This window comes from Poecilia reticulata, chromosome 10 (assembly GCF_904066995.2).
Source record: "Poecilia reticulata chromosome 10, P_reticulata-male-v2, whole genome shotgun sequence".
NCBI lineage: Eukaryota > Metazoa > Chordata > Actinopteri > Cyprinodontiformes > Poeciliidae > Poecilia > Poecilia reticulata.
The window spans coordinates 9,053,117-9,067,727 of record NC_088839.1 but is presented as its reverse complement, the minus strand read 5'-3'; the positions used below and the strand labels follow the sequence as shown (position 1 = coordinate 9,067,727).

Here is a 14,611-nt window from a genome sequence, read left to right as displayed (position 1 = left end):
CGTTCTGTCAGGCTGAGGTCAAATCCAATATCTAATATTAAACTGAAAACGTTTGAGCAAAACAAAATCAGGTGTTTAGTGAAAAAGTTTTTTGGCAATAGGAAAGTGAAAGAAAATTAACATTCTTGATGTTTATTACCTATTCAATGAGCACTTTTTTTATTTTTATTGAAAATGTAAATAAACGGTGTCTTAATATTCTGAACATATCGCTTTAATAAATCTATTGTGCTGAACATAAAAGTTTTTCAATTTTTCACAGTTTAATAAACACACTCTTGTCACACACATTGATTTAAATATTATATCCCGACTATAGAATAAATTTTTTGCTTTGTGGCACTTCTGTGTGATTCACACACCTGTTTATGTACCTAATAAAGTTTTCATTCAAAGTGTATGATCTAAACCTACAGTAAACATACAGGTCTAAATCAGCAGTGAAAATTATAAACATAATGATAAAAATAACATGGACTTATATCTAAGCCCTGAAATCAGGTCTCTTTTTCCCCTTTGCTTTAGCCACATAGATGCACAGCACAAGCTGTTATTTTAGTTAAAGCTGCAGTTATGGGATTGAATTGACTAAAATAACCGTATGATCACGTTTCCAGTTGCTAGGGAGCTTTTTAAAATAGAACAAGGCAAACTTTAACAAAGCAAACGGTAAGAATAGAAGAGAGTCGAGGGCAATTATTGGGATTTGTAGCTTAACGGGTTTGCTTTAGGTTGTCGCTTTTAGTTTGACGGACATGAAATTATTAGTCGAGCCGACCGAGTTGGAAGCTTGAGCAACACTTTGAACGGTGAAGATTCGCATTAGATTGAAATCTTTGCCTCAAACAATTTCAGAGTTTTGAAAGTGTAGAGCTTTGCTTGTGGGCATATAAATGTAGGATGTGGTTCTAATGTGAGACAAAACAGTGAGCACGCTACCCGGCACAACTGCCCCAGGCTCATGTACGTTTTCTTTAAAATATAGATATAAATATATATAGAATATACAGAAGGTTTCTGTAGCTGCTGGAGAAGTTTTGGACACTGGGAGAGCCGACGTAAGAAACAGGCTAAGATTGATATTGACTACACTGAGGCCAAAACGTCGTACAAACATTAAAAAGTGATGGATTGTGCAGGCACGTGTCACAGGCCATTTAATTCACGGCTGATTTGCGAAAGAAGGTTTTATTGTTTAAAAAAAAAAAAAAAAAAAAAGTACTTCATCACAAAGTGTGGAGTAGAAGTAGCAACCGAGTGGGAGTGAAAAAAAATAATCTAAAGTTTGAATTTATTGCTTCATCTTTCATATAAAAAGTCCTTTTGATTACATTTGAAGTTTTGCTATAGGTGCAATGTAATTACAGTAAGCACATCTCAGCAGAGAGCAGAGTGAAATACTCCTTGGGCGGATTTTTGTTGTTTTTTTTTTGTTTTTTTTCCTTCTTTCTCTGCAAGTACAAAAGACAAAGAAGCAAAGAGTTAGAACAAATCCATCTAGAGCCAAAGACGTGATAAATAAAAGGACAGTCCAAGTGTAAATTGGAAAAGTTCAAATGTTTTCTGTGGAGAAAATCCACTACTTTTTATTTACTTTTATTGAACTTTGCCTCAGTCTGCACTGCAACCCTTCAGCCGCTGCAAAAAACCCAAAAAGTATTTATAGAACACGTTTAACTTTTTGTAAATCCCTTCTAACTAAAAGTAAAGTAGAAAAACAAACCAACCAGCGTATCATGGAATATCGGTTGGCATGTAACTCTTTTATCAATGTGTGTAACCAGAATATTTTGTTCTTCTGGTTTAATGTCTTTCAAACTACAATGAAATAAATATCGAACCTGCCAACATGTTTTCTCGGTTAATTTATTTCTAATTTAGATATTAATGTGAAATTAACTTCAGATGAAATCCTCAACTAAGGATAAATAAGAAACAAATTAATTATAATTAATGGACACATTTGTTTTTGTTTGTTTGTTTTTCTTTTTTTATCTGGATCGCATGTTACTTAATACGGTGGAAAAACAGCAAAAACCTACAGGACATTCTTTTTAAAAAGTATTTAATACTTTGTGAAAAATGTTTTTTTGTAATAATTTGCCTTGAGGTGTCTCCTGCTTCTAGAAACTGACCCACTTTTTCATGCAAACAATCCTCTCACCTTGAAAGTTTTCACTGCTTTCAGTAGTTTTAAATCAATTTCACCGCATTTCCATGAATGTTTCTTTAATGCACGTTTTGAAGTAAATAAAAGATGGATGGATATGTAAAAATTCAAAATAACATCAACTTCGCAAAAACATCTTTACTTTCTCTTGAGGTGTTTGTTTTAAATTTTTTTGGCTTTTCTGGAAAAGAGCTAATGTGCTAACGGCGCAAACATTTACCTCACATGACCAGTCAGCATGTGACATCACCGGTACTGGTTGACACAACAGAGAAATTACAACACAGAGCAACACAATCCTGAACACCTCTCAGTTTTTCTGAGATGTGCGGTCCATGCTAGTTGGCATCTCATACTTCCTGTTTATTACAGCCATGCATAAACGCCAACATCTGATGAAATTACACTTTGTAAAGTTTGCTTTATTCGCTGTAAGCCAGTAGTTGGAAAAATGCTTAATTTATGCAGGGGGGGTTCTTTTCTTATTTTAAAGACTTTATCAAAATTCACATGATAAACTACGGAGCCCTGTAGGGGACATGGGGAGTTTTTCTTTTTCTTTCGCGTTCCCTCGTAATAATGTACTGATCAGATCTTGCGGCATAATTAAATACTGTAAGCCTTTCTTATGGTGGCCATTATAGTCCTTTCTGCTATAATATAAGGTTTTCGTGAGGTTTTTCTATGAATGTTAGTATCTCATTGTGAAATATCTGAAGTTTTATATCTTTTTCTTTAGTATAGAACGGCACCACAAACCTATAATATAAACAGAGACTTTCCGAAAGAAGGAAAGAAATAAAAAATACATCCAAACTGTTTGTACTGTTTCTGAGTTATTATCACGGGGTAATCAGTCATCTGACAGTTTTGATTGTGTCTCTTTTGTGTTGGTCGTCTGATTGGTTTAAAGGGCCGTTTTCATGTGCAGATCCATCTCAACCTTACACAGACAGACATAACCATGCAGCAAATATATTGATTTTCAATCAGTTTTCTGCACTAAAGAGTTTAAAATAAACACTGAGGCTCTTTAAATGTGTATAGATTTGAAGTTTTAAATTGACATTTGTGACTGTATACAAAATAGACCAGCAAATGTTGCAGTAAGCATATTGTGAGGTAACGCAAAAGAAAAATGTTTCCCCATGTCCCCTACAGGGCTCCGTAGAAAACACAATGATTGCACCAGCTTTATTCTCCTTTTCTGAAACAATTTAAGAAATTCCTTGGCTGTATTTTTGGGACTGTTCCCTTCATCTAAAGTAAGTCTGCCAGTATCAGTCCCGCACCATGATAACACCACCTCCAAACGTCATCAATGGTGTTGAGGTTTTGGGCTGATACTCAGTGCCATTCCTAATCCATACATGATGTATGCATTGACATCTAATGAGTCCAAGTTTGGTTTAACTTAACAAGACTTAATTCTCCCAGTAATTAATCGGCTTGTCCAAAAGTGATGCAGCAAACTTTTAATGGGTATGTTTTTTCTTCAGCAGTGGAGTCTTGTGCGGTGAGCAGGGATCTTTCTATCACTGGATTATAAGGCGCGCTGTCAGCGAATGGTCTATTTTCAATTGTTTTTTTTTTTTTTTCATATATAAAGCGCACCGGACTATAAAGCTCACTAAGCACCGCTACGTTCCTGACTACGACAGCTGTAACGTAATGTAACTAAAACATTTTGACAGAGCATCGTGAGCCACACAACATCACTTGGAGGTCAGTCAGCACAACCAGAAATAATCCATATTCATTCACTAGAGGGCGCTGTGTTACTGCAGAACAACATATAAGGCGCACTTTTGTTTTTTGATTAAATTAAAGGCTCTTATAGTCCAGAAAATACGGTAATTGAGTTATTTATTTTCACTCCTGGAATTATGGCAACACTGTGACATATTTCTGTATGTTCTGAACTTATTTATGAAATGCTTATTGTGCAATATATTGATAATGAGGAAAATATTAATCATGCTCACGACTGGAATTGATCAACATCAGTTCTTCCATGAAATATGTCTGGACCACAATCCGTCCGCCTCCTCAGCATAACTCCAATAAGCAGCAGAAATTACACAAATACCATGTTACAACAATCACGGTCCAGTATACCAGGGAAACAATCCAGTTCTGTTTTCCAACTCAGTAGTGCAAAGTCCAAAACAATGCTCATCCATCTCCCAGCCTCCAGGACTTCACAGCTTCAAATATCTAATTTGAAATACATCATGACATAAAACAGCAGCAGGCGAAAATCGCAGTAAAACATGATTCGCTGTGGCGAACTTGTAACTTGATTTACTGTTGAACAAAAACTGGGATTTTATTAGATTGTCATTTAAAAAAAATAAATAATCGTGACATTAATCATCATATTGAAATAACTTGATTCCAGTGTTCAGACTGACCGCCCTCATATGTAGTTTGCTGTGTATTTCGCACAGAAGCAGTCGGGGAATCGGTGCTGCGTTGCACAGCGGCGGCGCGCTCGTTCAGCCCGCATGCAGAGGATTACAACCTGTTCTGATAACAGATGGAAGGCAGGAGGTCAGTGATTGTGTACAGAGGTAATGTCAGCGGGTCGGCTGAGCCCGGCTGACGGCTGTCAGAACGAAGCCGTCGAGGTGCTGATTCGGCGCGGCGCCTAATGAAACGTTGCCTCCCATCAAAGTTATTTAAACAAGTGGCTGCCTATTGTCTGCAGCCGATCAGCAGCAATCTTCCTCCTCCATCGCGTGGCTCTGTCAAGGGGGGCAACTGGCAACCAATTATCTACTCAGTAATGCTGAGTGGGTCGGACTGGCTGCTGCAACTTGTTTCCAGTAAGTCCTGGAGACTAGCGTCTATTAGGAGTGTTCTGGCTCGGCACACTGCAGTTGGACACAAAAGCGCTGTCAGAGAGTGACTCAATCACAGCCTCTGTGTTCGGCGCCGTGTAAAAAAAGCCTTCACCCTCTTTATTCGAGCAGATGTTTTTCCAATTCCTCGCATAATTACAGCGCGGATATGCGGGGATTTCACCTTTGACACACTATAAATGTTTTGCAATTGCACGTACGTGGGCGTATTAAGATAAACGTGAACAGTGGGGGGTTTTTTTACAGTGTGCGTTCTGCTCAGTGTACTGTCTGCAAACAGATAATTAGTCTGCTCCTGCAAAAAGGAAAAATAAAGCAAACATCTGGAGGAAATCCTTCCTTCTTCAGAAAGTTTTTACATACTGTGTTAATTTTTTTAAATTTTATTCAAAATAAACCATTCTGTTTGGTGATCTACCTACCTACCAATCAACCAACCAGGGAGTAGCTACTTGTGAACTAAGATCCAGTATTATTGGACTTGACCTCGAAGGCAGTTGGTTGCTCTGGGTTTTATTTAGGAATACCAGAATGGGGTTGTATATATAATATGCACGCAATTCTTTTCAGATTTCCATGTTTTTTTGTTTTTAAGAAAAGAGAGTCGTTTTTGTGTAACGACGCTATGTGGGAGAAAATAGCACAAAATATTAGGTTGAGGTTGTAGATGGACCAATGCAATCCTCAACCAGCAGAACGGCATTCCACCCTCACGAAAACCACAGAAGAAGAAAAAAAGAAAAACAAGCTCCTCCACTTAGCCACAAAAATAAATCATCTTCCATTTTCATTTTCGATCCATATACGACAAAGTTGTAGTACTTTGTCTTGGTCTACCAAGTAAAATCCAAACATTATGTTTTAGGTTTTGTGGTTGTGAGGCGATAAGCACCAAACGTGAATTATGTGACTTTGTTATGCCTGAGATTTCATGTTTCTTAGCATTAAAGAAAATGTGTGTGAACGCCAGCTGCACCCCGCCCGCTGCTTCATGCCTCATTGGTGCCGGTATTGATCGGTCCACTTTCTCTTTGTTTCCACTCCTCTATTTTGGTCGTCTCAATGCAGCTCCGAGAAACCCGCTGGCCTTTGCTAAAACTGAACTAACAGCCGCACGAGGCTGCTGTGGTAAAATCGCTTTAAACGGCCAGACAGACGGTGTCCGGGAGGCTCTGAATGGTGAGGGAGCCCTTTGGTGAAATGTCTCCAGAAGGTCAGAGAGGCTGCTCGGAAAATAACCCAGATATCTCCGATAGTTCACCGCGCTCGGGCACGGAGAGCGAGCACGGCAACTCGCATCCGGATCCAATTTCTCCCTTTCTCTCATGCCTTCTGATATGTTCTCCCACCGACACAGTGACAAACCTACGCACGGGCATATTTGGATTGAGCCGTACAGTATGCTAGCAACAGTGGTGGTGGGCGGTGTCTGTTGGAAGGCCGGCGTTACACGGCACAGATGTCCTGCCCGTCCAAACGAGCCACGCAATTTCTGCTCTCGACATGACTCAGCTTTCAGAAAGTGGGGTCCGAGTCAGTGAGATGGGCGAGTAGGAGAGAGGAAGACGTGGAGGAGGCGTAGGGGGAGGGGAGGCATGTGAGAAAAAAAAAAAGAGGGAGAGAGAGATAGAGGAGGTGTGATTGGATCTGAAATGAGAGAGAACGAGAAAAAGACATGGAGGATGCAGCTGTGTTGTGTGCGGACGCACTAGCTCTCTGGCTGTGACTAACCAGATAACGGCGATGACAGAGTTCGGCTTGGCAAACAAACACGACGATACGTGGCAAATCTCTCCAATCGAGACGAGCGCCGGGTTCTTCATCCACCCGCGTTCTGCCGCTTCATCCCCTTATGCGAATAAGGCCTCGCGTTCAAGAGGGGGCCAAGGTCAAAGCGTATGAGTCGCCGTGTCTTCAGCGGCAGATTGAGTTCCCGAATTAAAATGTCAGAGGACTCGGCGCTTATGCATGCAAACAGACACACTTAAACAGTCATGACAGTGGAATTAGTTGCTTTCAAGGAGTTGATGGAGGAGTGAGGAGGGGGCGGGTGAGGAGCCACTTCAGGATCTGCTCCTTTTCAGAGTGAGGAGTAGAGGTTGGAGGACAGGAGAGAACCCCCTTCCTCTCCACCCCCAATACTCTGATGTTAAGTTGGACTCAGATTTATTTTATTGGCTCTGAAGTCTCTTCTCTTCCGCATTTATTTTCCTCATTTGTCTCTCTTCTCTCTGTGTGTGTGTCTGTGTCTTTCATCTCTCTCTGTTCTGCTTTCTCTTGTTGCCTCTTTCTCTTCCCGTCCCTCAGAAGTTTAGGCTTAGCTGGAGGCTGACACAGCCACACACAAATTCTGATGAGCAGCTGCCTTTACTGTATATATGCTAAGCCACGCGCCGACTCTAATGACAGATGCTCTTGAAAGCGTTTGCTGCCGGGCAAAGCAAGCTGTAGTCTCTGGTTGTCAGACGGGATCTGGTCTGCGGTTAGCTAGACGCGAATGCCGCGATTGGCGCGCTTCGGCTCGCGCGAGAGTATTGATAAATCATTTTTAACTGACTGCAGCGCTACCTTGGTTGAAATGCATATCGACGGGATGGTATATTCACAGTCAATCTCAGCCATTGTTGCCCTGCAGCGAAGTCCAGGACTTGCTCTTTGTGTAAAAGGCATTAAATTGGTTTGCACGAGGGCGCGCGCACACGCGAACGCACGCGTTTTCCTTATCTCCTACTCTTTCTCTCACCACAAGTGTGAAATTTAATCATCACTTGAGCCCACAATCCTTTCTATCTCATCTCGAGGCACACACAAGCCCGACAACAACAGCAACAACTGCAGCGATGGCTGCAGCTCAAGATTATTGCTGCCTCCAACAGCTAAACCAGAGCAGACTGTCTGGAAAGCTCATCTCCTCCCAAGCTGTTGTTTAGAACGGCGCCATTAAACATGTTCAATTAACGTGTCTCCAGCGCTTAATGTATAGTTCCTACCTGCTGACTTTTTTTTTTTTTTTTTTTTGCATTTTGATGTTTTGCAGCCCTGAGCGACGTTTTGTTGAAATGTTAAGCTGCCACTGCCGTGTGTCAGCATGGCGGACGGTGTGTTCAAGTCTCATCTGACTTCTTCCAGGATTTCTTCTGGCTCTTCTGTAACGGCCATATTTGCTGCATGACTAATAGTCATCCCGTCGATACATTTCCCCACCTGACCTGTGGGTGTCTGCAGCTCCTCCAGAGTTACCAGTGCCTTTTTTGTCTGCTTTTCTGAATAATCACTTGTCAGTTAAAACAAAGCAGGGCAACTTTTGGCTAAAGGCAGCTCAAAGTGCCTCTAGGAGTTAATAAAGTTAATAATATGTCTTGACAAATAAATTTATTTGAGTTTGAATATCAACCATTACGGTAACATGCACCAAAACAGATTTTGATTAAACAGAATTGAAATAGAGTAAAAAACTAAGTTAAGAGTAGGCAAGTTAAGGTTGTGAGCGTTTAAGTTAAGGTTACGTCTTATAGTTTCTCCACGCTCTTTCTAGCTTCAGAATATATTTCATAAACTAACCCAGCTTTAAACTTCGCCACAACTTTGCCATTTAACCTTCTGGTTGTCATGATGCCTTCACAGACCAGCTGTTTTTAAACAAATACTGAATCTATTGACTTAATTAGGTCAATTTTATTTGCATTGTACATTTCAACAACAGTCAATTATGAAACGGGAGATAAACATTGTTGCATTTTGTCAAACGTCATCATCAAAACCATCAAGCAAACTCACATCAAATACATTGATCAGTATTTCACTCACGTCTAATCAAAGGCGACTCTTGGTGGGTTTTTAAGGAACTCAGTGTTTTGGCTGTTTTGCAGTTTTCTGGGTGTTAATTCCAGATTTGTGGTGCATAGAAGCTGAATGTAGATCCGCAAATGACTATTTGGACAACAGTGGCTCTCACTCAGACTAAAATGATAAAGAAACAAGTGGCGTCTTAAAAATAGATATAATAACAAATGTACGTCTTAACTTTTTCAGTTTTTCATAAAATAATTGCATTTAATTTCCACAACAGAATGACACTGAAAGTGCTAATCATTTTTATTTAAACCTATTTTTCTTGACATGAGACTAGAAACTATGTGCAAACACAACATCCCATTTAAGAAGCCGTAGTCATCAATTTGTTGAAAAAATCTTGATTTCAAAAACTTAAAGAATATGAATAAAATTAGATATCTTTTAGAAAAGGCCAGGTTTTACTTGTGCACTCTAAAAAGTGTATTTGGGCTGCAGTTCATCTTATGGACTTATTTACATTATTTTCACTTAATTCTTTTACTTTTGCTATGACAACTTACTTTTTTGTGTTCATTTAACTCAAAACTTACAAATCTTTAACCTAAAGGAACTTTTCACTTTGACTTTACTTAAAACAATCGAGTTCAATGCCAGTTTTGTATCCTGTCTGACCAACTCAATTTATTATGATCATCCAACTCAATTCATGAAGTCCTTCCATCTCAATTTGCTAAGTTTGTATAACTTAATTCATAAGGGGGTTTAACATGACAAATTTAAGTCACTCTTACTCAAATCATTTATTTTGTTCTAATAAACATTTAAAATCTCTTTGACTTAACTCTACAGAAAGTCAACTCAAACTTTTAAGTAGTTCCAAACTAAATATGTTGGGCTGCAGACTTCTTAGTTTGCAGCCTAATACTCTTTTTACAGTGTCCTCTAAATACACTCCAACTTAAAAGTTACAAATCTTTTCCTTAAATTACCATTTTACTTTGACTTTACTTGAAATAATTAAGTTCAATACCATATTTGTATCCCTCGTCTGACACCATGACTCAAGCTTACCAGAGACAGATTCCCTGGTTAGCGACCGTGGCTCTGTGGGTAGAGTAGTCGACTTGTGAAGGTTGTAGGTTGGATTCCAGCTTCCTCCTGCCACATGTCAATGTGCCCCTGGGTAAGGCACTTAACACCAAATTGGCTACTGATCTGTGTATAAATGTGTGAGCGTTTGTGAGTTCAAATGGGTGAATGTGACTGTAGTGTAAAGCGCTTTGAGTGGTCAAAATGAGTGGAAAAGCGCTATATAAGTTCAGTCCATTTACTATTTTTTGAAGTAAACTAAATGATTTGAGTAAGACTGACTTAAATCTGTAATCTTAAACATACTTAATAAATTTGTTTAAAAAAATAACAAATTGAGTTGGATGATTATAATATATTGAATTGATTAAACTTAATAAATTAAGTTGGATGAATTTAATTGACTTGCTTGTTACCAATGGAAGCAATTCAATTAAGTTGGTTCAACTATTTTCTTTTAGAGTTTGGCTCTGAATCTGTTTTATTTTGCTGAGGGACAAAAACGTCTTTTTGGATTGTAAAGGTTGCAGACCTCTGGTCCATCTGAAAACAAAACAAAAACTAATTCACTGAAGTTTTTTAGTTTTTTGAATGCGATAAAAAACAAACAAACAAACTAAAACAAAAGAGCTGCACTGTGCTTTCTCTTGCCATCTTATTCACAGCTCCAACTCCTTCTCTTCTTTAAGTGTGTCTGTAAAAGCCACATAAGGCGGGCTCTGTCTTTGAACACTGAACTGCCTCTCGGTCTCTGCCGATCACGTGTTCCTGCCCTCACCCTCAGCACTCGTCTCTCGGCGGGGAAGCCAAGGGTACGGCGAGAACCTCCCTCCGCCCTCCTTCAAGCACCACCGTCCTATTACCTCTGGCACTCATCTCACTGTCACACTGATCAATGATTCATGTACGCCAAGGCCCCGGCCTGTTAGCTCTCTGCACTGCTGCTTATTGCTGCCACTGTGCCTGCTTCTCTCCCCCTTTCCCCGGTTTATAATGACTGGACTCACTCTGGATCTGCCTCTGACGTGTGATGGGTTTTTTTTTTCTTTCTTCTCTTTCTTGCAAAAGCACGAGCGAGTCAGAGATGGATGCAGAGAAATGGATGGACAGACAGGCATGGTGATGAAACAGGAACACGCTGAGCGCACGCTGTTCACATAAATGGCCGCCCGCTGCGTCCCAGAGTGTTTCTGGGTGACTGTGTGTTTTAAGTGTCCACGCAAAGAAGAGGGGAAATAAAGAAGCAAAGTTGAAATTTATCTCGGATGTTGTTTCGACTAAATCTTAATTGTTCTTACAGAAGAGCAAGTCGTTTAGTCATAAAAACCTCTTTGAGCTTAGCTCCACGTTTATAATACATACGGTAAATCTGTCCGCTATTCCCAAATGTCATGCTAACTTCCAAGTTGTCTCTTGCGGCTGTTTACTGCAATGACAGCTTTATTTGTCAATTTGCCCCGCAGTACTGGAGCTAGAGTAATATAAGACCTGGCATCGATGCTCAGCTGTGGATTAGTTCAGCCCTGCGTGGGAGTTTTGATTCACTAACGTTGAACCTTTGGAGATCGACGAGTTTGTCCTTTCGTCTAACTTAATCCCGCACCTGCAGTTGCTCGTTTGACAACATCAAACTCAGGACATAATTGTGGACAATATCATGGTTCACAATGACAAGCGCTGTCAAATCCTCTGAGCCGACTGTTCACACAACATCGGTGGAAAGCCTTCTCTTGGTCGAGCAACACGGCAAAAAAAAAAAGAAAGAAAGAAAAAGTAATAAAGTCGACTTTTTTCATAAACATGGATTAGAGAGTTTAGAGTTTTAAAAAAAATTCAACCCCAACCCCATAGGCTTGACCCCAGAGTGAACCCCACATGGTGTTTAAGATTGCTATGGTGCTTATTTGTTTCGATTTAAAGCCACTATATTGCTCAATGAATTTCAGTTTCCTCTTGTTTACGTTCATTAGCTGACGCGTTTTGGTTCCACAATGTGCTCTTGTGCCTCTCTGTGCCTCTGAGTTGAATAAATACTTGCAATAATCCGCACAAAGTCTGATCAATGGTGAACTTTGCTTTTCTCTCAGATCCAAGTGCAAATCGTCCTGGATGTGTGATTGATGGGAGCGGAGCCACATGCATATGCAGCTCATTGCCCTTGTTACGCTCTGGTTTACTTTTGCACCAATTGCGTACTTTATTTCCTCAACATGTTAAATTATCTTCTCTTTTATTTACACTGTAACAAGTAGATTAACAGAACTTTATACTGCAGGTGTATTAAATGCTCCAAAGAGCCCGACTCGACCCAGCCATCAAGTAAATAATAAATAAGTAATAATTTTTTTTACAGTGTTTGAACGGTAAAAGTCGTAGTAAATACGACGTGACAACAAAACGCTATAAAACTGCAAAACAAAACGTGGTAATCCATAATTCCTGTTAGATCTAACCAGCAGTTTTACACAGTTTCTCTGACCGGCGAAGCGGGCGGCACGTCGGCTCCGGTTGGCTCTTTGTGATGTCAGTGGCAGCTCATCAAAAGGGGGCAAATGAGATATTCCTCCTGTCGCACAGTAATTAATCGCGCAACAGGCCCTACCTGGTTATGGCAGCAAATTGGACCAGCCATGACAATTATAAAGAAACTAATTAAACGAATTAGCCCCCCACCAAGCCTGGGAGCACTCCCCCCTACCCCCCCGCCAGCCTCTCGGTCGCAGACACAAACAGTTGCAGAAGAGAACAGCAGATGCCGACCCAAAATGCAGGCGGACCTCAGGACGGGGCGCAGGCCAAAACCCAGGAGCCCCTCCGGGTCTGATCCCTTACCAAAGCATACACAGCTACTAGCTGCGGCAGGTTACAACCTGGAAGTACTCAGTTTAATGCCCAAAACCCGTCTGACCAGGTGGAAAACAATGACCTCACTGGTCTTAACAGAAGATATATTGTATCCTCCCTGTTCCCTCGTTGTTCCGGTGTTTCTTTGGGTGTGCGCGCGCATGCCTGGTGCCTGCAGACGCCAAGTGTTCCTGCGAAAGGTTAACAGCCATGAAACAAGAGAGTGATGAGCAAGAGCAGGATCTGAAGGGCTTTTAAGAAGGTGTGGAGTGGTGAAGAGGAGAAAGCAAGAGAGCTGCTAAGGACTGTTGCTTCAGAGTCCTGCCTGGAGTGGCCTAAAGGAGACGGCAGTGCTGGCGTTGGCGAAGGGAGGCGAGGCGGTGGTGGTGGGTTATCCAGAAAACAAGAGGACCAAGAAAGGCAATTCAGAGGAGAGGAAGTGAGAAGAATGCCAAATGACCGAAATGCTAACTACTTTCATTTGGGAATAACTTGTCATACCTCACAAAGCACTCTCACAAACTAATTTATGAACCCATGATAGGCTGTTCCACTCCAGTGCGGAATATAATGTGGTTCGAACAGCGATGATGAATGCAAACCCATATTTGGCGCCGCAATAGTATATTTTATGTTTAATCCTAATGAAGAGAGCCGATAATGGGCTGCAGCTTGAAGGAAATCTCCGCTGGATTCGCTCTCCTTCCGTCGTCCTTAAATAAAAGTGTGACGCTAAGCGGCGCCAGTGTATTTTCCTGTCGAGTTTCTTTTCAGCCCTGCCTGCCCACAACGTCGTCCAGGTGGTTGGAATTGATTGTGCTGAAAACCAAATCCATGAAATTGAATGTATGAGGCAGATCACTTGGTGTTGCTGTTTGACACAATTTTATTTAGCAGTTTCTTCTTCTTCTTCTATCAATGAAATGACTCATCACAAGTCATTTCACAGCAGCATGTTAATGAGAAAATCCCCGACTTCACATCTTTAAACACAAGACTGAGAAACCGCATCGAAAATCGAGAGATACTTCGGGGGGCGTTGAGGAGTGGGCGCGATGCGTACGCGTCCGGCCTCATCATGGCTGACAGTTCAATTAGTCTGAACCAAACGATGCGTGGCGTCTCCCTCTCGTGGCGCTTGGTAATCGCCAGTGTTTGTGCTTTGAGGAACTCGTATTGTGCAGCAGTAGATAACTGAACTCAAAGTGGTGTGAGCCACTCGGAAGTTGTGGCATCGAAACGCAGGATCTTCCAATCCCAACAGATGACGGGGTCAAGACGTAGGGGGGGCCGGGGGGGGGCTGCGTTCAGGAACTACCACGCTTTGGTGACGCTCTGCTCTTGGAGCTCATTGTTCATTTGCTGTATTTTGTAGAAAAAAAATAGTACGTCCTTTTTTTCTTTCTTTTTTCCTTTCCTCTGCTTCAGTGGAAAGTAACTGCAAATGGCTTTGAACTATCTGGAGGTTTAATTAGGCATTCCTCATCAGCAGGGGATTGAGTGTGGGTGAGGTAGTGTGTGTGTGCATGTGTGCGTGCTTGCTTGCGTGCGTACTTGCGTGCATGCGTGCGTGTGTGTGTGTGTAGAGAGGTGTCCAGGCTTGCACGCTTTCAAAGAGCAATGCAGTAACGGGACGATGCGATTGTGTTGGTTTTACAGTAAATAATTTGGGATTTGTTTTTTTTTCTGAACAGCCATTTTGAGGCGAGCTGGCGTCTGGCGCCTTTTCCTGGGCGTCGGCAAATCAGCAGGCAGGCGGTGGTAGACGGCGGAGACGTTTGAAGTCTTTAGAAGTTTTGCACCTTGATCTGCATGCAGCAGCCATCCTCTGACTGCCACCAGCACATCA

At 41.3% G+C, this 14,611-nt stretch overlaps 1 protein-coding gene across 3 annotated transcripts in view; it reads left to right on the top strand.

Annotated features, from left to right (window-relative positions):
• tenm1 (teneurin transmembrane protein 1) overlaps window positions 1-14,611 on the top strand; it is a 300,581-nt gene that overhangs the window by 129,054 nt on the left and 156,916 nt on the right. The gene's annotated exons all lie outside the window — the stretch shown is intronic.